The sequence below is a fragment of the Ornithorhynchus anatinus genome, chromosome X5 (assembly GCF_004115215.2).
Source record: "Ornithorhynchus anatinus isolate Pmale09 chromosome X5, mOrnAna1.pri.v4, whole genome shotgun sequence".
NCBI classification, from domain to species: Eukaryota; Metazoa; Chordata; class Mammalia; order Monotremata; family Ornithorhynchidae; genus Ornithorhynchus; species Ornithorhynchus anatinus.
In genome coordinates, this window is record NC_041753.1 from 59,810,270 (window position 1) to 59,836,146 (window position 25,877).

At 43.8% G+C, this 25,877-nt stretch overlaps 1 non-coding gene across 1 annotated transcript; it reads left to right on the forward strand.

Moving 5' to 3' along the window:
* Positions 1–1,196: 1,196 nt before the first annotated feature.
* LOC114808474 lies at positions 1,197–1,334 on the forward strand. Its single transcript, XR_003756322.1, has one exon. It is a non-coding gene; the product is annotated as a small nucleolar RNA SNORA7 (small nucleolar RNA).
* The last annotated feature ends 24,543 nt before the right edge of the window (positions 1,335–25,877 follow it).

Here is a 25,877-nt window from a genome sequence, read left to right on the forward strand (position 1 = left end):
ACAAGATGCATTTCCTGCCTCCAAGATACCAGGAGGTAGGCTTGAATAATAATAATAATAATAATAATGTTGGTATTTGTTAAGCGCTTACTATGTGCCAAGCACTGTTCTAAGCGCTGGGGTAAAGATACAGGGTAATCAGGTTGTCCCACATGAGGCTCACAGTTTTAATCCCCATTTTACAGATGAGGTAACGGAGTCACCGAGAAGTCAAGCGACTTGCCCAAAGTCACACAGCTGACAGGTGGCAGAGCCAGAATTAGAACCCATGACCCCTGACTCCTAAGCCTGTGCTCTTTACACTGAGCCACGCTGCTTCTCTAAATACCCAAGAAAGCAGAGACAGATCATACATGGGAACAGTATGTTAACAAAGCAAGGCTCTATCTTTCTGGGTAAGCAGAAAGGATGGGAATGGTGGTCTCTCATTTTCTCTTCAGCCATATTCTCTTTCATGGATAGGATCTCAATAGTATTAACTGAGTGCTTACTGTAAGTGGAGCACTATCCTAAGTGCTTGGGAGAGTACAAGATAACTGAGTTGGTAGACATGTTCCCTGTCCACAACAATCTCACCATCAGTAATGCCATTTTCCAGAGATTTATATATGTACACACACACTGTGCACTCTGTTCTAATTTCATCAGGAAATGTCATTGTGTCACTGGCTTTACAGTCATCTTTTATCAGTTTAGCGAAATAGGTGTTTCTCTTTTTTGACTCTTCCTTTGCTTCCTTGGATTTCAGGGCTGCCTCATACATAGCACAGCTGGATCAACCTCACTCTCTAGAATACGATCTGAAATTCTTACTTTGCCACACTTCGGGTGGAATTTTCCCCTCTCTCCCACTGGAGTCAGGTCAGAGCGAGAGAATGGTTGTGTGTGTGTGTTTGTGTGTGTATATGCACAATATGTGTATGTGTGTGAAAGAAAGAGATAGAGGAAGGAACCTGCATTACATAGAAAACCATGTGTTCTTTTGTAGCCTGAAGGACTCTTGATTGGAAAGTCGTTGTGGGCAGGGAATGTCACCGTTTATTGTCGTTTATTGTCGTATTGTACTTTCCCCAGCACTTAGTACAGTGCTCTGCACACAGTAAGCACTCAATAAATACGATTGAATAAATGAATGAACTGAGTATCCTTTCTACCGATTCACTTTGCGGTGTCTTTTCTCAGAATGTAACCCCCTTGTCCCCTCAGGGTCGCACCTGGAGAGTTTCCAGTACTCTACCAGTCTCGACTACAGAAGGAAGCTTCAAGCAGAGGTCTACCCATTCCATTCCTAGCTTGGGCAGTGGCTAGTGAGTGGAAGGCAATCTTCTACAAGTCAAACCTTCCCTGTGCTGGGCAGCAGCGGCATAGGAGAGAGTCGAGGGCAGAGGCTCGTTTACTGCAGCGGAAGGAGGCAGTGGTAAGCCAATTCTGTATTTTTACTAAGAAAACTCTACGGATATGCTACCAGAATGATTGCTGATGGAAGTGGGGTATTCTGGGAGAGATGTAACCGTGGTGTCGCTATGGTCAGAGACAACTCGACAGCACAAGACAGCAACCTCCTTGTAAATTGAGAGTGATTTCAATTTAATATGCTCGCCTATTTGGTACCAATTTTTCCTTTATCGCATACTTCTGTTAGATCATTCTCCATACTAATTTCTACCTCAGATGATTGAGTCCAAGGACAGTAACTAGCTTCAGGGACATATAATTGAAAACAGGTATCGAAGCTAATTCTGGAGTATAATAGTTCACCAACAGTGGTATGCTGGAAGGTTCTGTCAGCTGCAGTAATTTTCCAGCTGGGAATGGATGGAGTCACCCATCACAAACGATGGGTGAGCCCACGTGAAGGAATTGATGCACACTCTAGCCCCCGCCGGTTGTTCCCACTGTGAGCTCGTTGTGAGCAGGAATATGTCTCTTTGTTGTTATATTGTACTCTCCCAAGCCCTTAGTACGGTGCTTTGCACACAGTAAGTCCTCAATAAATATGATCGATTGATCGATTGGTGCAGTGGGTGCAACAAGCAAGGAGGTGGGAAGGGGTGCAGCTCACTGCAAAATACATGCAAGAGGGTGCGTACAAAACTGGTTGGCTTGCAGCCCTAGTGACGGCAGTGTAGAACCTCCCTAGTTCCTGTGATCTTCTCTGCTTATGGGAAGCAGCATGGTGGAGCGAATAGAGCCCAGGCCAGGAAGTCAGAAGATCATGGGTTCTAATCCCGTCTCCTCCACTTGTCTGCTGTGTGATCTTGGGCAAGTCACTTCATTTATCTGTGCCTCAGTTACCTCATCTGTAAATAATGAGGATTGAGTGTGTGTCCAGTGTGGGACAGGGACTGTGTCTAACTTGGTTAACTCATATCTACCCCAGTGCTTAAAACAGTGCTTGGCACATGGTAAACGCTTAGCAAGTACCATAATAATAATATATTGGTCAGCTCTTTCCTTGATTCCCACTAGCCTGTCCACCATGAAAGATGTCATCAAAGTCCCCTAAAGTCCAACCCACTCCTCACATCGATGATGGGGACAGGAGACAGCCCGCAGTATAGCGAGATGGATGTTTGCTGGGACTGCCATCAGTGGGGTAGGCTTCCCAGCTATCCATTAATCAGTCAGTCAATAATATTTATAGAGCACTTAATGCGTGCAGAACACTGTACTAAGTGCTTGGGAGAGTATAATATGAGAGAGTTGGCAAACACATTCCCTACCCACAACAAAGTAATGTTACATTACTGAAGTTAGTTTCCAGATGTCTCTGAAGCATTTGACTTTATGGTTGGATTTGCATTTAATCTGTCAGGCACCACAGAGGGGCTGTCTGGTAATATATCTGTAGTCCAAAACATCACATCCTCTGTCCAAAAATATTGATTTGTTATGGTGATTTGGGATCAGTTTTTAAGAGTTGTCTTCATTCCAAGAGCTCAATCGATTATAAGTGTCTTCATAATACATATAACATTTATATATCTGTGCATATATAGAGATAGATATGTGTAGATCTGTTCTTTGAGTTTAAAGATGAAACTAATGATGATGAGATTTATCAATGGGTGACCAATGCTCATTCATTCATTCAATCGTACTTATAAAGCGCTTACTGTATAGTAGAGAGCACTGTGCTGAGCACTTGAAAAGTAGAATACACGATAAAGAGTGACAATCCCTGCCCACAGTGAGCTCACAGCCTAGAGCCTTTCCACAGAGGTGTATATATAAAGATCATCCCTTGCTGCGCGGTTGCAAATTTTACCAGCCGTATTTGGGGTAACGAGAGTGTGAAACTCCTTGTGGGCTGGGAACACGTTTTCGCTTTTGTATAACTAGACAAGGGCTTAGTACAGTGTACTGTACTCAGTGGGTGCTCAGTAAATACCACTATGGCTTCCACCACTTGGTGCTGTTTTCAATGCTTCCGCTTGGTGTCATGATCTTGTCGAGGCCACTTCTCTTAGGCAATTACTCAATTTCTGTTAGCTGCACGCTGACTTGACATGGTCTCTGAAGGTATGTTCCAAATATCCACTATATCATTTGGATTTTACTTCAGTGTCCTTAGTTTTGTCTTTTTCATTCTTTCTTCTGCCCACCCAGTTGTGAAGGTAAAAATCTCCTTCCATACCTCACCCAGCAAAGGTATGTTGTAATTACTATTGTGTCAATGCTGGTGACCTCAAGGAATTCTCAGACCTCACTGTTTAGGATCCTGTCTTGCCAGGGGGAATTAAGCATTGCAAGAAGAGGGCATGAGTAGAACTTCTTTAGATTACTAATAATAATAGTAACTGTGGTATTTGTTAAGGGCTTACTATGTGCCAAGCAATGTATTAAGCGCTGGGGTAGACATAAGATAATCAGGTCACACACGGGGTTCACGGTCTAAATAGGAGGGAGAACAGGTATTGAATCCCCACTTTGTAGATGAGGGAACTGAGGGCCTGGGAAGTTAAGTGAATTTCCCAAGGTGACACAGAAGGTGACAAGTGGCAGAGCAGGATTAGAAGCCAGGTCCTTTGACTCCCAGGCCCTAGATCTAGAAGTTGGATGTGGTAACTGAGAAAAGGCCAGATGTCACAGCCATGAAGGAGGTTGGATGCTAAAACAGAATTCAGTGACAGCAGCAACTCTATGCCTCTGATGTAGATCCTTGTTAATGCATCTAGGGTTTTGCGGGTGTTAGCTAGTACCTGACCTCGGACTTCTTCAGACTAATTGTTAATCTACAGTGTTTTCCTAATTCTGAGAAGTGCTTGATAATCATCTGCATGTCTACTTGTGTGTGTGCTTCCAGAGCACAGTCATCACTGCATAAGAGCTCCTGTATGAGTTATTCAAGGGCTCTTGATGATGCTCTCAGTCTGTTGAGTTTCCCAGAGGATCAGAATTGAACTCTGACAACAGCTCCTAGATTTCTTGTTGAATCTTTGAGCATCGCTATGAAGAGAAGGTTGAATAAGACTGGATTCGGAACACCTCCCTGCTTTATTCCACTGGTGATGAGGAAAGGGTCCTGACAAGTTCCCTCCAATTCTGACGCAGTCGGCCGAATTGGTGAGGAGTAGTTTCAGGATTTTGAAAAATGTTCAGGCCAATCAAACTTATTTGGTCATTAGACACAGCTCATGCCTACTGATAGTGTCAAATAATTTTGTAAGATCTACACTCACTTTAAAAGAGGTGATGCTCTTCCCTTCTATGATTCTGTATCGGATCAATCGATCGATGGATTGTTGCACAATTATGATCAGTCAACCCTACCACACCAAGTACGTGCTCAATAGAAGATGCTACTCACACTAAGCACCTAAGTGTTTCACCTTTACAGTATTGCCAAGATCCGCCCTTTCCTCTCCACCCAAACGGCTACCTTACTGCTACAGGCTCTCGTTATATCCCGGCTAGACTACTGTGTCAGCCTTCTCTCTGATCTCCCTTCCTCCCCTCTCGCTCCGCTCCAGTCTATTCTTCACTCCGCTGCCCGGCTCATCTTCCTGCAGAAACGATCTGGGCATGTCACTCCCCTTTTTAAACACCTCCAGTGGTTGCCTATCAACCTCCGCTCCAAACAAAAACTCCTCACTCTAGGCTTCAAGGCTCTCCATCACCTTGCCCCTTCCTACCTCTCCTCCCTTCTCTCTTTCTACTGCCCACCCCGCATGCTCCGCTCCTCTGCCGCCCACCTCCTCGCCGTCCCTCGGTCTCGCCTATCCCGCCGTCGACCCCTGGGCCACATCCTCCCGCGGTCCTGGAATGCCCTCCCTCCTCACCTCCGCCAAACTAATTCTCTTCCCCTCTTCAAAACCCTACTTAAAACTCACCTCCTCCAAGAGGCCTTCCCAGACTGAGCTCCCCTTCTCCCTCTACTCCCTCTACCGCCCCCCCTTCACCTCTCCGTAGCTTAACCCTCTTTTCCGCCCATTTCCCTCTGCTCCTCCCCCTCTCCCTTCCCATCCCCTCAGCACTGTACTCGTCTGCTCAACTGTATATATTTTCATTACCCTATTTATTTTGTTAATGAAATGTACATCGCCTTGATTCTATTTAGTTGCCATTGTTTTTACGAGATGTTCTTCCCCTTGACTCTATTTATTGCCATTGTTCTTGTCTGTCTGTCTCCCCCGATTAGACTGTAAGCCCGTCAAAGGGCAGGGACTGTCTCTATCTGTTGCCGACTTGTTCATTCCAAGTGCTTAGTAGAGTGTTCTGCACATAGGAAGCGCTCAATAAATACTATTGAATGAATGAATGAATAAGTGCTTGGAATAATAATAATAATAATAATGATGGTATTTGTTAAGTGCATACTGTGTGTGAAGCAGCATACAATACTACTTAGAATAGGAGCCACATGTGGGACAGAGACTGTGTCCAACTCAATTAACGTGGATCTACACAAGCTCTTAGAACAGTGCTTGACACATAGTAAGCGCTTAACAAATGCCATAATAATAAAAGATATAATAATGTTGGTATTTAAGTGCTTACTATGTGCAGAGCACTGTTCTAAGCGCTGGGGGAGATACAGGGTAATCAGGTTGTCCCACATGAGGCTCACAATTAATCCCCATTTTACAGATGAGGTAACTGAAGCACAGAGAAGTTAAGTGACTTGCCCACAGTCACACAGCTGACAAGTGGCAGAGCCGGGAGTCGAACCATGACCTCTGACTCCGAAGCCCAGGCTCTTTCTATTGAGCCACACTGCTTCCCCAGCGTGGCTCCTGCCCTCAAGAAGCTTATAGTCTAACATCTGCTATTGTCTTTCTATGGTCTGAATTCTGGGAAGGTATGATTAATAATGTTTCCAGTCACCACATAGCCTAGTGGAAAGGGTGCAGTCCTGGGATTCAGGAGATGAGAGTTTTAGCCCTAGCTCTGCTATGTGATTTTGGACGAGTCACTTAAGCTCTCTAGGTCTCAGTTTCCTCATCTGTAAAAGGGGGATAAGATAGATCGTGCACCCTGGGTGGGAGAGGGGCAGTTTCTGATCTCATAACCTTGTATCTACCCCAGCACTTAGCACAAAGTTAGCACTTGATAAGCGGCAAAATTATATCCTATAGAAACCTCCAGTCGTTCATCACCTTGGTAGAGGCCCTCTTCGTTGGGACCAGGACTGTGTCTGACCTGATTATCTTGTTCTTCCCTCAGTGCTTAATCCAGTCCTGAGCACACAGTAAGAGCTTAACAAATACCACCATTGTGATTGTTTTGAGAGGGCCGATTTGCTAGTCTTGAAGTTCATTCGATCATATTTATTGAGCGCTTACTGTATGCAGAGCATTGTACTAAGCGCTTGGGAAGTTCAAATCAGCAACAAATAGAGACAATCCCTGCCCATAAGAAGCTCACTTGCCCAGGAGCTTGCCATTCATCCCCTTGGATAGTTTGGAGCCACTCTGTGAAAGTTTGGAAAGTATCAGGGGATAATCAGTCCAGCAGTCACTGCCACACAAAGCACCAGCAATCTGAAAATCCCACTGGTTTCACTGTCAGACTATGATATAATCTGCTTGCACTGCTTGCATTTTGGGGGCAGCCGAGAAATTCTCATATTTGGTATGCGAAAACTGGAGGTGATGATTATGAGCTGATGCTTGACCTCTAACAAATAAATCACATGTAGAATAATTAATCCCACGAAAGACTTCCACACACACGAGGCTGGAGTCAGAATGAATCATTGAATTTGAAGAGCATTTGAGAATCCCAACAAAACATTCCCTTAAATGACTCTATACTTCAAAGAAGTAGACTCTACAACCTCGTTCTATAACGTAACCTCATGTTACCTTTATCATATATACTTACCAGTATGCCCCGAGTGAGATGCTGGGTCACTGAACATCCCTCCCATTTAATCATTCTCTGTCCTGATAGACCACTTACCCCCTTCAAGATTAGAAGGGGTGTCGAAGGAACAGAAACTCTTCTACCACCTAGGGAAAGTGTTGTGTCTCTAGACAAAGCTGTGTTGTCTAAATGAGATGAACAACTGGAGAGGAGAGATTGGGATTGTTTTGTCCAGTTGGTGCACTAGAAGTGCCAGGACTCTGCCCTAGACCAATTAAGCTCTACCGATATATCACCTAGGTCCCTCGATAAGCAGCATAATACTGCAGTAGAACAAACTGGTCACCATTTTTTGTTTATAACAATTCATATGCTTATTCACTCAATAGGCTTTCCTTCATCAGAGTAAATAATCACCATTCCTCTAACCTTTCCTCCAGGAGTAATTTTTCCCTGCCCTTTAAATCATCTTTGTTGCTCTTCTCTGACCCCTATTTGAATTCTTCAAATCTGTCTGAAACTGTAGAACCCAGAATAGGCCCAGTATTCAAGTGTAGCATAAAAGGTTTAGCTAATAGCTTCAACCTTTCTTCCCTACCAATTTTTTATCAGAGTGACCAAGTGGACTGAAATGAGTTTTATTTAGTGCAGTGATATGCCTGAAAGATGGGGCACTGGAAGGGAAAAGTAGGAGTGGTCAAGTCTCACATAGCCCATAGTAGCCATGACTATTGTCATCTATCTCCCATCTCCTCCTCAGTCACAGTGCTGAAAGGAAAGGCGAGGCATGGTGCTCTGTAAATTTCAAAGCAGCATGGCCTAGTGGAAAGAGCCCGGGTCTGGGAGTCAGAGGAACTAGGGTCTAATCCCAGCTCTGCTGCTTGGCAGCTCTGTGACCTTGGGCAAGTCACTTCACTTCTTTGAGCCTCAGTTACCTCATCTATAAAATAGAGAATAAATCTTCCTCCCTCTGACTAAGACTGTGAGCCCCATATGGGACAGGGATTGGGTCCAACCTGATTATCTTGAATTTACTCCATTGCTTAGTATGTTATTTGGAGCCAAGTAAGATGCTTAACAATTATCTTAAACAATATTGATTATAAACTCTGTTGCCTTTTAACAATTCATCATTATTGTTTATGACATTTATTGTTCATAATAGTTTCACTACCAGTAGTGTCTACTATGAGTAGGATAGATGACGGTATAGATATCGTTGTAGGGATTTGTAATTTCATCATTTACTAGCTAAGGACTGACAGCGACTCCTCGAATCTAAGACAAAGATGACCTTTACTGCTGCTGCTGCAGCCGTTAATTCTGAGCCCCATTGCTGAGCTGCAGCTCTGGCTCTTTACAGTTCCCCCCTGGGGTGGTAATGTCCCCGGCAAGATGGTCCGGGCTGGCCAGTTCAGCTGGGGCTACTGCTAATTCAGCCACCACCACAATTTGAGGGGAAGCAGCATCCATGACACCTCTTTACAAAACCCTCTTACGAATATCTTTTCCTAAACTAGACCTACAAGGATAGAGATGACAGTGGCAACAGTTATAGAGAGAGAGTATTCCTGTCTTCTCTTTCCCCTCCCTCCCTCCCATTGTCCTCTTCTTTAGTTCCAAGCCCCTGCCTGTCCTTTGTTCATTTCTCCTCTGTGGGCCTCTTTTCCCTCCTTCTCCCTTTCTCCCTTGTCCCTGTTCTTCCTGTTTTTCTCTTCTTTCCCCATTTCCCCATTTCTCTCCCTCTCTCACCTTCTTTCCTTCCCTTGTCCTGCTCCGTCTTGGTCTTTTCCCCTCTCTCTGGACTTCTCCTCTCTTTTCAGTCCCTCATCCCACTTTGGGCTTGCAAAGATCTGCTCACTTAATTTTCACCTCTCCCATTAGCTGAGATACTCGTGCTAAATCTCTGTGCATTCTTCCAGAGACACTCACGGTTTGCAATTAGATTGCGGTGTGCCAGTGTCATTTATTTTCACAACAGAGATGCTTAGATAAGAGCAAATTAAGAACATTGTGTATTTGTTTTTGAAAGTTATGATGGACTGGGTGATTTACTCAAGCTTGAAAGGATCTTGACATGTAAACATCATAATGACAATGTTAATTTGTGGAACCGGATTTAGTGCTTGCCATATGATAGATGAATGGAAATAGAAAGCCGATATCAGATGAACAGTGGTAATGTAACATCGGCTGTCTACTGGGTGGCAAGGCGGCTCAGACGTCAAGGCCCGTCAGTCTCTACCGTCTGTCACTTTCAGAGGGCTTTAGGGGCTTGTGGGGTGCAGGGAAGGGATATCCTACCACCAACAATTATTTTTGCTGGGGCCATTTTCCTCGCTCCCTGGCCTGCTCCCAAGGAGCCAGCTGGCTGTGAGACCGCTAGTTGGAGTAACGGAAACAGTCTGTGATTGGGGCACAGAGCATCTCTGAGAGATTTCATTCTGCAGCAGACTCTCACCTGTTTACCAAGTCATTACTGAACCAATTCACCTTAACTGTAATTAGGGGCTTTTTGACTGGTTGAGAAAAGTTCAGCGGAAGTGAGCCATTTTGAAACAAAAACAAAAGTAAACCCAAATCCCCCCCCAAAAAAATGATCTTAAAAGAGACTAAAAATTAAGGTTAGGGTCCTGGGAGAAGAGTCTCACCATATGCCAATGTGCAGGGAGATTTATTGAGAGGTAAAGAAGTCTCCAGAAATCTCCCCTCTACTCTCCCATCACCATCCCACCCCAGCCACACTGTCTCCTCTCCCTCCCCAGGGATTAAGAGCCTTATCCCTTTCTGGGTGCAAGGCATCCCCTCAGGACACAGAACTTCACCCTCACTCACTCTGACCTTTGGTGACCTGCATGGATTCCTGCACCCAGAAAGGCCTAGAGGCTTCTTTTAGCCAGTCCGGGGAAGCAGGAAGAAGAGACTTGATGGACTGGGGAGCCTGGTGGGGAGGGGAAATATGTCTGTTGCTTTTTGAAAAGGTCACTGTAGCCCAAGTGACTCTTCTAGCCATGGATTTGCTCCGACATCAAGAAAGCAACTAGAGTGCTTCTATGACAAAATGCAGTAAGGAGCAGAAAACAGAAGAACTACAAAAGCTTAGGTCCTCTGATCCACATATGGTCGATCATACTTTGAGAATGCCATTATGCACCTTGAGATGACTGGGTGGCCTTAATTTCCAAATTTTATTCGTCTGCCCCTTCCTTTCAAATGAATGATTCTAGATGCTTTCAAGGAATATACAAAAGATGTTGGGATTTGGTGAGCCCCATATGGGACAAGGACTGTGTCCAACCTGATTTGCTTGTGTCCACCCCAGTATTTAGTACAGTGCATGCCACATAATAAGCCCTTAACAAATACAACAATCATTATTATTATTATTGTTTTACTAAGCTGGGACTATAAATAATGCAAGCATTGGAATATTGTCCCAGTGTATTTCGCTAAGCATTGTCTTTGGGATTCAATTTGCACGACCAATCAATCAATCAGTGGAATTTGTTGAGCACTTACTGTGCACAGAGCACTATGCTAAGCACTTGGGAAGTAACTGCTTTAATCCAACATCTAAAGTGCTCCTTTTTTCTTCACCCTCTTTTTTAGAATCTCATTCATATCCACTCATCCCTATTTTCCTTACTGAGTCATACCAGTGGTCCACTGAGTCCACTATTCTATCTCTGAGGGCTGCCTTCATCATCATCATCATCAATGGTATTCTTTGAGTGCTTACTATGTGCAAAGCACTATACTAAGCACTTGGGAGAGTACAAAAGACACATTCCCTGCTCACAGTGAGCTTACCCATCTTACTGGCTCTGAATTTACTAACTAACCTTACCTCTAGTTCATTCATTCAAGAGTATTTATTGAGAGCTTACTGTGCACAAAACTAGTGTGCTAGGCACTTGGAAGAAAACAAAAAAAGTTGGTATTTGTTAAGTGCTTACTATGTGCAAAGCACTGTTCTAAGCGCTGGGGGGATACAAGGTGATCACGTTGTCCCTCATGGGGCTCACAGTCTTCATCCCCATTTTACAGATGAGGTAAATGAGGCCCAGAGAAGTTAAGTGACTTGCCCAAAGTCACACAGCTGACAAGTGGTGGAGCTGGGATTAAAGCCTTTGACCTCTGACTCCCAAGCCCGGGTTCTTTCCACTGAGCCACGCTGCTTCTCAAAAGAAGTTAAAAGACACAGTCCCTGCCTCTGAGGAGTTTACAATCAAGGTGGTGAGCTCACAACAAGCTGCCTTACTAGCGACATTTGTGATCCCATGAACGACCACAAGGAAGAGATCAGTGAAGGCACTGATAGGCTCTACTTGAGGACAGGTGGTTGCCCAACTGCCGGAGGTGGAGCACGGAATGAGGCTTGGCCTCGTCTCCCTGCTCTACCTGCTAACTGACCTGGACCAGTCAATGACGGTGGCAGAATGGGCTCCTTTGACCAGCAGACCGGTATTGGACCCTTGGTGGAGTGGAGTGAGTGAGAGCATGTATGTGTCTTTTCCTTGCACATTGGTAAAACCAAGTAAAAAACTTTCCACAGTAAACTTGGTGGTCGGTGGTGTGGTCTGACTCTACTACATGTCATCGAGGCTCCCCCAATCTAGGAAAGTCCTGGTTGGTACGAGCAGGGGGGCTCGCGACACTTTCATCCATGAATTCATCCACACCCTTATTGAACCTAGTGATAGTTTCTACATTACCTGTTGTGTGAAGAAGCATTTCCCTTTACTTGCTCTGGACCTACCACTTTTGAACTTATCCTGGTTTTGTGGGTTTTGATGAGCAACATTTCCATGTTCATTATATCTCATGTATAAATCCTTCATCATTTTGTAATTTCCAGTCGTTTTTCAGCCTTCCTCTTTCCAGAAGGAAGAGTCGTAACTCTTTCAGTCTGTTGTCATTTGGAACTCTCTCCATTCCCTGGATGATCTGGATGATGATTTCTGCCAAGTGCTTAGTAAAATGCTTTAAAACCAGTAAATGCTGAGTAACTATCACTGTTAGATTGACTGAGTGATTGATTGCTCTTCTAGTCACCTTCTGTTGCTTTCTTATGTGTGTGACCAGAACTGCACACAGAATGCCAGTTGCCAGTGTATCATAGGTTGTGTGGCCAGGACTGTGGGTCCCACATTGGCCTTTTCAACCACACACGTGCACTGCAGGTGTTATCTTCTTTAAGTATGAAGGGCTATAATATTTGTGTGTGTGTGTGTGTGTGTGTGTGTGAGTGCATGTAGAAGCAGGGTGGCCTAGCAGATAAGAGCATGGGCCCGGAAATCAGAAGGAGCTGGATTCTAATCCCAGCTCCACCCCATGACTGCTGTGTGACCTTGGGCAAGTCTCTTAACTTCTCTGTGCCACAGTTACCTCATCTCTAAAATGGGGATTAAGGCTGTGAGCCCCATGTGAGACAGAAACTGTGTCCAACCTGATTTGCTTGAGTCCACCCTAGTGCTTAGAACACTGCCTGGTACATAGTAAGCACTTAACAAATAACAATAATTGTGGTATTAGTTAAGCGCTTTCTATGTCTCAGGCCCTCTACTAAGCCCTGGGGTGGATACAAGCAAATCAGGTTGGAACTAGAAGCAGCATGACTTAGTGGAAAGAGCACGGGCTTGGGAGTCAGAGGTCGTGGGTTCTAGTCCCAGCTCTGCCACTTGTCAGCTGTGTGACCTTGGGCAAGTCATTTAACTTCTCTGCGCCTCAATTACCTCATCTGTAAAATGGGGATGAAGACTGTGAGCCCCACGTGGGACAACCTGATTACCTTGTATCTACCCCAGTGGTTAGAACAGTGCTTGGCACATAGTAAGCACTTAACAAATACCAACATCATCATCATTATTATTATTATTATTATTATTATTTAGTCCCTGGCCTGCTCACAGTCCTAATCCCCACTTTACAGATGAGGTACAGTGAAATGAGTGACTTGCCCAAGGCCACACAGCAGAAAAGTGGTGGAGCCTGGATTAGAACCCACGACCTTCTCACTCCCAGGAAGGTTCTCTATCTGCTACGCCATGCCGTGTGTGTGTGTGTCTGTGTATATATAGAATGGCAAAATATTTCTTTTTTGTGCTTTTCCTGATGATGCCCAGGGCCTTATTGGTCCAAGGGTACAGTGTACAGTGAGACTTCATAAGGGAGTTTGGAAACTCCCTAATCACCCTTTATATGCTCACATGGAGGGTGAGGAGGCTTGTGCAGCCCTGAGGTATGAAGGCAAGCCTACTGCAGAGAAGCAGCGTGGCTCAGTGGAAAGAGCACAGGCTTGGGAGTCAGAGGTCATGAGTTCGAATCCCAGCTCTGCCACTTGTCAGCTGTGTGACTGTGGGCAAGTCACTTAACTTCTCTGTGCCTCAGTTACCTCATCTGTAAAATGGGGATTAACTGTGAGCCTCACGTGGGACAACCTGATTACTCTGTATCTACCCCACTGCTTAGAACAGTGCTCGGCACATAGTAAGCGCTTAAGAAATACCAACATTATTATTAACATTATTACCAGTTGCTAGATTGAGCAACCTTGAAAGAGATTGTCTACAAGAGGTGGATAAAGCAGAGACATTTCAGTGGATTTGTGCTTATTCATCAACCGGCAGTTATGCCGTGGACAGCTTTGCTCAGAGACAGAATCCAGGGCTTCATAATAATAACTGGAGTACTTGTGAGGCCCTTACTATATGCCAAGCACTGTTCTAAGCACTGGGGTAGATACAAGATAGGTTGGATGCAGTCCCCATTCCCCAGGGAACTTATAGTCTAAAGAGAGAGAGGAGGTATCGAATCCCCACTTTCCAGCTGAGGAAACCTAGGCCAGTGAAGTGACTCACCCAAGGTCACTCAGCAGGCAAGTGGCCGATTGGAACCCAAGTCCTCTGACTCCCAGCCTGTGCTCTTTCCACCAGATCCCGCTGCCTCTCACTGGCTCCAACCAATGGTCCACTAAGCCATTAGCACAGATTGTATAAACTTATACAGGAAAAGAAAAGCCTTCACCAGAAAGCCTGACTTTGGGGGTCATCAGAACCTCTTGTGTGACTCTGATAGCCTGGAATTTGTCCCCCACATCCTTAGTGTGCCTCTGACTGGAAGGGGAGAATCCCAGCACTGAGAAGGGAGTGTGCACCCTGAGTTATTTCCTTTCTTTGCCCAGGAAGACACAAAGCTAGCACAATCCTGAGCACAAAGAGAGGACTGAATTTCATGCCACGCTAATGCTGACAAGACCCAAAGTAATTGGCTAGTTATAAATTACAGACCAAATGTATGATTTGTCATTCCAGAAGAAGCAGCTTGTGAGGATCATGCCAGGTGAGCCCCATAGATCAGTGTCAATATTCATGATTACACCTGCGAGTAAACCTATTTCATTTTTCTGCACATCCAATAAATTGTGTATCTAGACAGAAGATTTATCCACCATTAGATAATGATGTCTGGTGCAGAAGTAATTTTTCTCGATCTCTTGCATGAAAGCTTACCACCTTTCCCCTGAACAAGACAAAAAACTAAAAATAATGTATTTAACTTGATAGATATTTCTTTATTCAAGTCCTTCCTTATTTGAGATGAATATCCAAAATAAACAGGATCGTTTTTTTAGCACCAAAACCCAAGCAAATGAAGCTTCTTTCAATCATTATCTATGGCCTGTTGAGGGCATTTATGCCCCATAAGCGAGCTTCATCCTTCTTTCTGTCCTTGGAACTACCTATGGGCATTTCCTCCTTTCAGCTCACTGCTCTCTTCCGAGCAGTCACGGAAGGCCATCAGCCCCGCTTGGCTGCTCGGAATGTATGCCAACCTTACAGAAAGTCTGAGCACACTTCAGGTTGAGCAAAGTGTCTACCAGCTTGGTGGGGGGTGTCTCACTCCTGGGACCATTTCCCAAGACTGTCTTTCCTTCTCCCAGGCTGCTCGTTCCTCTAGCTGCTTGCTGGGTAAGGAGCACACGGGTGTCTGCCTGCTGCTACCGCCATTCCAAAGCCAATTTCCCAAACCAAATGGAATGCACTTCTTTAAGGGTTTCTGCGGAATTCACTTTATGCCTTGGGCATATAGCCTCGTCTAAGGACCAGGCTCTTGTGGGGAAGGGCGAGCTCTCCTTTACCCCATGAAGCCTGGCCAGCGTTGCTTAGATCAGGGTGATTGTAGTGCATGGGAATTTGGCTTGGGAAATTTCTCCAAGATTATTGTGCAATGTGCACCTACTGCCAAAATTGTAGGGTTTCTTAATGAATCAAGTTTGTTGTTTCGCCTGGTGAATACTCTCATTGTCTGAAGTTGGAAAGGAGAGGGTCTCTGCTCTTCAATTAGAGAGGCTTGCATAAAGGGTGGGAATTTTCATCAACCTCTCAACCATCAGGTCTTATCTCTGGCCCCAGGCAATAGAGCAGACTACCCAGAGAGATGATTTGTTCTGAGATGTCAAACTTGGGTAGCCCTAGGAACTTGCTCTCTGAGAGGAAATTGTTAGATTTGTACAATTTACAGGGATACATTATTTTTTTTTCATTAGAGATTCTCCTTTTACAGTGGCCAGGAATGCATTTTTATTGGAAAAAAAAAGACTGACCAGTTACAAGTGACCAGGTTTCCGAATTCCCAAGACTAGTCAGGTCTGAGAATTTTTTTTTCTCCCATCTTGTGGAAAAAGTTACATTATTAATGACAGCTTTCGTATTGATTTGTAGTATATATGAGCCATTATTTTTATTTTTACTACCTACTAGCATATGTGAAAGACTATTCATAACATAAAGTAGTACCAAGTGAGAGATGTTCCATGCTTTCATAACCTTGTTTATAATGGTATTTTGAGAGTTATCCTTCAGTATTTCTTAGAATCTGTTCTCTTTGTGATCTACCACTTGCTTTCCGTTTTCTGGCCTTGTTGAAGGTCATGTAGTTGGGCTGTTTGCCTCAGAAAGGTCAGCATGATTTGCTCTATTGCTAGTTTTATTATCTGGTTAAGTGCTGCACAAGTATAGAAATACATGGCCTGTAATTGCCAAGCCAACTGACCTAGAGTTGACCTGCAGACACCCATCAGCAGGGATTTCTAAAGTGGAGTTCTGATGCAGAACAGCAAGTAAGGCTAGCTAAAATAAGCCCTCCCCCCATTCCCAGAGAGCTTCTTTGACCTCCATATCTGACAAGTAGACAGACTAATGTTCACATTTTCTCACCTAGTATCAGGGCTGTGGGTGATTCAGGGACCCTAAGCCTACAGACCCCATCCTGAGGGACTTGAGAGAGAGGGATGGGAATGGACAGATCCATGACCCAGACTGATCCATGGGTGGCTGGATCTCCTGTAGATTCCAAGCATTTAGGCCAAATTTAGCCATCCACTCATGAGGTGTGTGAAAGTCTGGGGCAGTGGAGCATTCTGGGAGCTTGGCAACTTACTTTAACTTACCTAGCCTTCTTAGACGGGGAGTCCCTTGTGAGATAGGGACTGTGCCCGATCTGCTTATGTTGTAACTACCCCAGGGCTCATTACATTGCTGAGCACATGGTAAATACTTAGCAGATACGACTATTATCATTGCCCGAAAATAGTCTTGGTACAATACCTGTTAGATATCCACTTTAGACAACTTCTCTGAGGGATTGCTTAAGACTTAAGTTGTCATATTGCCTCATGACCTAAGTTGGTAATAATAGTAATAATAATGGTGATGGTGTTCAGTGTTTACTATGTTTCAAGCACTGGGGTAGATACAAGCTAATCGGGTTGGACATAATCCCTGGCCCAAGTGGGGTGCTCGGTCTTAATGCCCATTTTACAGATGACGTAACTGAGGTACAGAAAAGTTAAGTTAATTGTCCAAGGTCACACAGCCGACAAGTGGCAGAACTGGGATTAGAACACAGGCCCATGCTGTATCCACTAGCCTATGCTCCATGCAATATGGTGATACAATTTTAGGTCCTTTTAACTTGTTTATTTTCACTAGCTGTTTTTACTAATGGCAGAGAATGAACTCTAACAATTTCCTTTTTTTTTTTTAGTTGATTAAATTAGTTGATGGCGTTTGAAAGAGGTGGATGAGATAACCATGGATGCTGAGGTCTTTTATTCCCCCTCAGAACAGAAAATGGTGTAGTTGCTTTTTTCCCCGTATTGCTGATTTTTCTTCCTCCTTATTAGGGGAAAGGCAGCCTGAGAAGAGAGAAGATAGCTCTTTGCCCATTTATGCCCTTGGACTCTGTTTCTGGACTAAGGAGAAAGCCAATTAGTGCTAATTGTGATGACCATTTTTGTGATGTAGACACCCCTCCATTACTATTGTAACCAACATCTTATTGCTCATAGATCATTAAGCAGTTGTCAGATGGCAGCAACTTCCAATCAATATCCACCTGGATCAGATTCAACCCAGTGACCTAGAGGTGACAGGCTCCATACCTGATTAGCAATCCCCTGAGTCATTCAGCCCCCAAGTAAATACTCTTTCTTCTGCACTCAGGAATGCATGATTGCTGGAAACAACCCTTTAAAATGCTTAGGTGCCAAGCAGGAGTTGGCAAATAAATTTGACAATTCTATTATTTAATGCTGTGTTTAAATAGGAATATTTATATGCTTACAAACTGGATAGAAGGAAAGATAGTCATTGTTTCTGGGTCCATCAGATAATACTAGAGATTCAGGGTCAAAGTTGACAATGTGTCATTTTTGCAGAGACCATTTTGAAATTTGGGGAAGAAAAAGGAGCAAACATGAATAACCAATCAATCAATAGGATTAATGATCACTATTGTTTGCAGAGCACTGTACTGAGCACCCAGGAGAGAGCTACTAAAGAATTAGCAGACATGGATCAATGGTATTTATTGAGCACTTACTGTGTGCAGAGGCCTATACTAAGTGCTTGGGAGAGTAATAATAATAATGATAATATAATAATAATAATAATAATAATGTTGGTATTTGTTAAGCGCTTACTATGTGCCGAGCACTGTTCTAAGCACTGGGGTAGACACAGGGGAATCAGGTTGCAGAAAATGATCCAGGCTGCAGATCTGGACTGGAGTGAGACAGGTCGGAGGCAGGGAGGTCAGTGAGGAGGCTGGTTCAGTAGCTGAGGTGGGATGTGATAAGGTCTTGGACCAGGACGATGGAAGTTTGAATGGAGAGGAAGGGGTTGGATTCCTAGGATGCTGTGAAGATAGACCCAACAGCATTCGGTGACAGGCTGAATGCATGGGTTGAATGAGAGAGATGAGTCGAGTGGGCATTTTCAACACAATATTCTCCTCTGATGCCTCTTTTTCTGGATAAATTTTCTATCTTTAAATTAGATCAAACCCCAAGGTTAATTAGCTAGTTATGCTATTTATTAAGTACTTAATATATGTCAAGCACTTGTGTTAAATTCTGGAGCGGATACAAATATAACAGATCAGATCCTAGGACTTTCCCACATGGGGCCTCACAATTTAGGTGGGGGCAAACAGATAAAGACAAAGGTAATAATGGGCTGCAAACAGCAAAGAATGGAGCCAACTAGCCAAGGCTACAATGTCAAGACAAGTAAAAGAGATGGTGGATGGGAGAGATATAGAGAAGCAGGGAAGTCATTTAGAAAGAGCACGGGCCTGGGAGTTAGAAGACCTGGGTTCCGCTCCTTGGTTCTACTCCTTGGGTTCCTCTCCCACACCCAGGTCGCCCTGACCTCCTTCCTTTATTCATTCCCCCTCCCAGCCCCACAGCACTTATGTACATATCTGAAATGTGTTTATTTATATTAATGTCTGTCTCCCCCTCTAGAATGTAAGCTCGTGGGCAGGGAATGTGTCTGTTTATCAGACTCTCCCAAGTGCTTAATACAGTGTTCTGCACACAGTAAGCACTCAATAAATGTCATTGACTGACAGCTCTGCCACTTGTCTGCTGTGTGACCTTGGGCAAGTCACCTAACTTCTCTGCACCTTAGTTGCTGCATCTATAAAATGGAGATTAAGACCGTGAGCCCTATGTGCGACAGGGACTTGTGTCCAACCCGATTACCTTGTATCTACCCCAGTGATTATTACAGTGCCTGCCACATAGCATTTAGCAAACACCATAAAAATAAAAAAAGCCAACAGACTCCTCACTGCTTCTGGCGAACAGCCCTTGGTTACCAACCATTCCAGCCTCTCCAGAGTTCCAAAGGAGCACAATTCCAAAATCAGAGCAGTATTAATTGAGAGGTAAGGCAGACCTATTTGCATTTCAAATGCAAAGACTTCCTTTCAAATGAAAGGTGTGTTATCTAAATTCCAAACTCCATTTTCATCAGGCTGAAAAGTCTTTTACCTCCTATTGAGTTCCCCCATATGCAAGACACCTTGTTCCACCTCTCTGGCAACAAACAAACCCATGGTCTTTGATGTCAAGGAACTTTTCATTCTATTAGGGATCTTACTGATAGACATTTAACCAGTGAATCTTCAACAAGTTCCACGGAAAAAAACTCAAGCTTTTCACTGAATCAAGATTCTCATAGAGTGCTCCAGTTTCATAGGACTGTGAAGCAGGCTTGAAACATCATATTTCAGAGGGAAATATTTGATTTGAATACCAGCTGAAAAATTGAGTTAAATAAGTAGCTGGGAAGTTACTTTGGAAAACAGGCAGCGTTATCTAACTCAAGGTTAGATAAAGAAAAATGGTCTTTATATTCCTACATTGTTTTTCTCTCTTCACACTTGAAGTACAACTAATTTCTTTATTGGAAAAAGCACCTTCTCAGGGGACAAAAACACAGGAGAATTCACACTATTGTGTGAGCTTTCGAAGACCACCTCAGAGCTGAACATGTGCCAGACTCCTGGCAGAGAAGGGAATGGTATTTTATGGAACCACTCACAGACTTTCCATCTGAATCTGGTCGTTGTCTCTCTGAATGCCAGCAGAAGCATATAGAAGCAAAAATCTAAATAACAATTCACACTGAATTCTTTCTCTATCACAAAGAATAATTAATAACTTTAGATTTCATCCTACAGGCCGTTGCCTTGCAAAAATAGTGCAATAATGCAAGAATGTTTCCAAATGCAGTTGCACCATGTCTATATTTAAATTCTGCATGGATGATTGCTCTATCCCAGTGGCATCATCTGTTTTGTTAAGGGTTATGATTTGGAGCCACTTCAGTAAATAGCTCTCCAAGGTCACCAATTATCTCCTTCTTGCCAAGTCTAATGGACTCTACTTTGTCCTAATCCTCCTTGTCCTTACAGCTGCCTCTGACAGTATGGAGTATTCCCTTCGCCTGGAAAAACTGTCTAGCCTTGGTTTCTGACAGTGTCCTCTCTCATTTTTTCTTGTTGTTGTTATTTTGTTTTGTGTTTTAATGGTATTTCTTAGTCCTTCTGTGTTCCAGGCTCTATATTAAGCACTGGGGTAGATACAAGCTAATCAGATTGAACACAGTTCATGTTCCACATGGGGCTCACAGTTTTAATCCCTATTTTACAGATGAGGTAACTGAGGCACACACAAGTGAAGTGACTTGAAGTCACACATGCAGGCAAGTGGCAGAATGGGAATCAAACCCAGGTCCTTCTGCCAGCTCTGCCATTTGTCTTCTGTGTGACCTTGGTCAAGTCAATTGACTTCTCTGTGCTTCAGTTACCTCATCTATAAAATGATGATGATGGCATTTGTTAAGTGCTTACTATGTGCAGAGCACTGTTCTAAGTGCTGGAGGGGATACAAGGTGATCAGGTTATCCCATGTGGGGTTCACAGTCTTAATCCCCATTTTACAGATGAGGGAACTGAGGCACAGAGAAGTTAAGTGTCTTGCCCAAAGTCACATCACACATCTGACAAGTGGTGGACCCAGGATTAGAACCCATGACCTCTGACTCCCAAGCCCGGGCTCTTTCCACCGACCCTCGCTGTAAAATGGAGATTAAGACTGTGAGCCCCATGTAAGACATGGGCTATGTCCAACCTGGTTAGCTCATATCTACCCAAGCACTTAGTACACTGCCTGGCACATAGTAAGCACTAATGAAGGGAAGCAACGTGGCTCAGTGGAAAGAGCACAGGCTTTGGAGTCAGAGGTCATGAGTTCGAATCCCAGCTCTGCCACTTGTCAGCTGTGTGACTGTGGGCAAGTCACTTAACTTCTCTGGGCCTCAGTTACCTCATCTGTAAAATGGGGATTAAGACTGTGAGCCCCATGTGGGACAACCTGATTCCCCTATGTCTACCCCAGCGCTTAGAACAGTGCTCTGCACATAGTAAGCGCTTAACAAATAACATTATTAATAAATAGCATAAAACAAACAAACAAAAACCAACCAAGGGGGTCAGTGTCAGTTTTTCCAGGAGAAGGGCATGCTCCATAATGTACCTTGAGCTAATCTATTGCCCTGTGGACCTCTTGGTCACATCCTACCTCTGGCCTGGAACACCCTCCCTCTTCATATTCGACAGACTATTACTCTCTCCATCTTCAGTGCCTTATTGAAGGCACATCTCCTCCAAGAGGCTTTCCCTGACTAGGCCCTCATTTCCTTTTCCTCAACTCCCTTCTGCGTCACCCTTATACTTGGATTTGCACCGTTTATTCACCTCTTCCTCAGTCCCACAGCACTTACGTACATAACGGCAAAATATTTATAGCTTGTTGTGGGCAGTGAACATGTCTACCAACTCCATTATATTGTATTCTCCCAAGCGGTTAGTATAGTGCTCTGCAAAAAGTAAGTGCTCAATAGAGATGATTGATTGATTAATGTTTCATCTACCAGAAGGGTATGACAAAAGAAAAGTTTTGCTCTGTATTAGATAAAGGGTTGTTTTCTTGTCTTATGCTGTCGAGTCATCTCCGACCCATAGTGACACTATGGACACATCTCTCCAAGAATGCCGCTCGCCCATCTGAAGTCATTCTGGTAGTGGCTCCATGGAGTTTTATTGGTAAAAATACAGAAGTGGTTTACCATTGTCTCCTTCAGTGCAGTAAACCTGAGTCTCCGCCCTCAAGTCTCTCCCATGCCACTGCTGCCCAGCACAGGGGAGTTTTGACTTGTGACAGATTGCCTTCCACTCACTAGCCACTGACCAAGCTAGGAATGGAATGGATATGCCTCTGCTTGACTCTCCTTCGGGGGTTGTTTTCTTACTGTAACTGTAAATTGCTGGGTTCAGGTTGATGGTGAGCCTCCAGTGAGGTGGGAAGATGGTGTAAACTTCCTCGATAATGGGGAATCTGAATAGCTGTTTGCTCTGCACACAGTAAGCGCTCAATAAATATGATTGAATGAATGAGATGGCAGGGGCAGGACCGATACTTTACAATACTTCCTTATCCCATTTAATTTTGTCTAGTCTAGATGTTTACTTTCCTGAGTGCCTGTTTGTTACTGACTGCTATTGTTTACTGAGGCACCCAAACTGAGTGATGCCGTTCTCTTAATTAGTAACTAGATCCTTCCAAGCCAGTCTCTGTATTAGTGTATGCCATCAGATCCAAAAATGACTTTTTTCCTGACTATAATTCTCTCACCTGATTTTCATTATGTTCATGCCACTGAACTCTCCCAACTGCTTCCTATAGTGCTCTGCATACAGTAAGTCCTCCATAAATGCCAGTGATTGATTGATTTCTGGGCTCAGAGAAGTTCCATGTGGCTCTCCAGGACAGCAACAAGATGAAGGGATGTGGCTGGGGCTGGAAATGGCCAGAATGCAATTTGTTGTCAAGCAGATGTGCTCATTTTGGGCTTCGCAGGTGTGCTTTTAGGTGGACTGGTGAACTGAGGCTCCATGTTAATTTGGGTCACACATGGAATTTCCCACCAGAAAATTCCTTGCTCTATGCAGAGGTGGCATATGGCTCGTGATATAGGGTTGACCAGATTAAGCAATGGATCTTTATTCTAATTCCTCATTTCTGATTTCATATTTGTAATCCTCTTTGGAAAATATTTTCACAAACTTAACATTCTTGGTCCCTGACCCTAGTGAACATGTTCCTTGCCGGGGTGGAGTATGAGAGGGGGCTGTTATACAGTACAATCAACTCCCAACTACCTATGGAATAAACCATTAGTTTATTAATTGGTTGATTATGCACACACCTCCTCTGTTCCATCCTGAGCTTCTCCCGACATCCTTCATCCCGACTTTATTGCCTCTGTAAGAATGTAGTTCTCAGTACCTTCAGAATAAGCCCCAATTCCGGGCTCTCTCTTTCTAAAAGTGCCTCTTCCAGAAAAAGTGCCTCAGACCTCTCACAGGCTATAGTTCCTTTTTCCGTATGGAGAAAATTTGAGGATTATTCAAGCATATCTCCTTAAATCCTGGCATCCGTTTTCCTTCAAATATGGTAATTATCTCACTAACACTCTAAAAATGTCTTCCTTTTGAAATATCTAGGATATGAATAAACAAAGAATGTATTCAGTAGAAAGGACAGCAATATTTCCTTATATTTCTTAATTCTAATAATGAATGCCATTTAATTCATTTATTTATGTACTTATGAATTGAATTGTTTGACTGTTTTTCTGTATTTTTAGAAATTCATTCCTTCATACATATTGAAATGGCTGTTATCTAGATTTGTGTTACTTCCTTATAATGATGGTATTCATTCAATTTGAAAGTAGATGAAGAGAAGTGATATCATTTGCTTGCTGTAATGTGAAACAAATAAAAAAAAAACCCTCTTCTCACTTTAGTTCTTGGAATCTGGATGAAAATAAGGGGACAAACCCCCTCAAAGACAGGTTAATATAGCATCCTGTATCTACCCCAAAATACAATTATTACTGTAGATGCCCCAAAACTATTGACCACAATTTCCCACATTAATTCAATGACTAGGGGGAGAGATAAGAGAAGACTGTGCATCTTCCACAGTCTTTTTTGAAAAAAAATATATTTAGGTGGACAAATGCTTCTTTTAATTCCGACCGAATTGATATTAGAGCTGCCTCAGAAAGAGAGCACTCGGCCGCAGAGTATAGACTATTCCATAGAACAGGACGGAGCAATATGTGCTGTGTCCACCTCAGCCTCTTTGACCCAGAGCAGCTTTTACCTGGCCAGCCTCTGATAAGTAGAGAGTATTTTAAGCACTTGCTACATGCCAAGCTCTGAGACTGATACAAGATAACCGGGTTGCACGATAGTCCCTGTCCCCCAGTTTAAGTAGGAGGAAGAACAGGTATTGAATCCTCATTTTACAGGGAAGGAAACTGAGGCTCAGAGAAGTGAAGGGACTTTCCTCGAGTCACACAGCAGGTGAGTGGCAGAACTGATGTTAGAACCCAGGTCCTCGGACTCCCAGGGCCGAGTTCTTTCTGCTAGGCCATGCTGTTTCTCCTTTGCAGAGAGCATGTCCCTCCGAGAACAGCAGAATGTGCAGGCTGTTTAGTGTGTTTGAACCTGGCTCAGGGTCAAGTAGGAACTAGATTCTTATTTAATACCCGCTGCCCCTCTCCTCATTGTCGGCCAATCCACAGACAGCTATTGAAACTGTTTGCTGGCTCAAATAATTACCCACCCATCCCTGCCCTAGAATCAAGTAAAGCACTTTGAGAAATGCATCAACAAAATCAGTCTACTAATGGGAAAATGGCTCTATGCTCGTTTTTCCCGTAACTCGTGTTTTTGCTAAGCCTTTTGGCTAGAATGTTATTGGAAAATTAGGGAGTGTTTATCAGAGTATTCTCATGTGTATAGATAGAACATGATGCGCTCCTGGTAGAAACATGTGTGTGCATGCACCCGGGAGCAATTATGGCATAAGCAAAACAACGTGAGTTTTCCATAACAAGAGTTCTTCAAGAACGTAATCCCTGCCTTTATCGGGGAACTTTCTGTCCTGTACCGAACGGTATGTCGTGTCAAAGGAAATGATGTTCTTAGAACGGCTGCTATAACAAGAAGATAGTTGGCACAAGAAATGTTAATCGATAGCCTCAGACGCAGATATGGAATACCAAAATTCATAATGAGCCTAGTCCTGTCCCTGGTCCACCTGTTCTTCCACAAGCGCATGTGGGTGGAAAGAAAAATCTCACCTCCTTAAACTGTGCTCTGCCACACTTCAGAAGCAGTGCTCTTTCTAAGAATTAAACTTAAGGAAACTCTGAAGGTCTAAGCCATTTAGGAGTGTGATGACAACTGCACTCTTCTGTTCCTTGGCTAGTTTGGGCTGCATCAGTGACTCTTCGGCTCTTGCAGTAATTTCCGTTCCTGTTTGGGACGCAGTTGGGAGATTCAGTGATAGCTACCTGCTTCTGTTCATCAGTTTATCCCTCTTGAGGTTTTGAGGACAATTATATATATAAAAATTATGGTACTTGTTAAGTGCTTACTATGTGCCAAGCACTGTCCTAAGCGCTGGGGTAGATATAGGTTAATCAGGTTGGACACAGTCTCTGTCCCACATGGGCTCTCACTCTTATCCCCATTTTGCAGATGAGGTAACAAGCACAGAGGAGTTAAATGACTTGCCCAAGGTCATACAGCAGACACACGGTGGAGCCAAGATTAGAACCTCCGTCCTTCCGACTCCC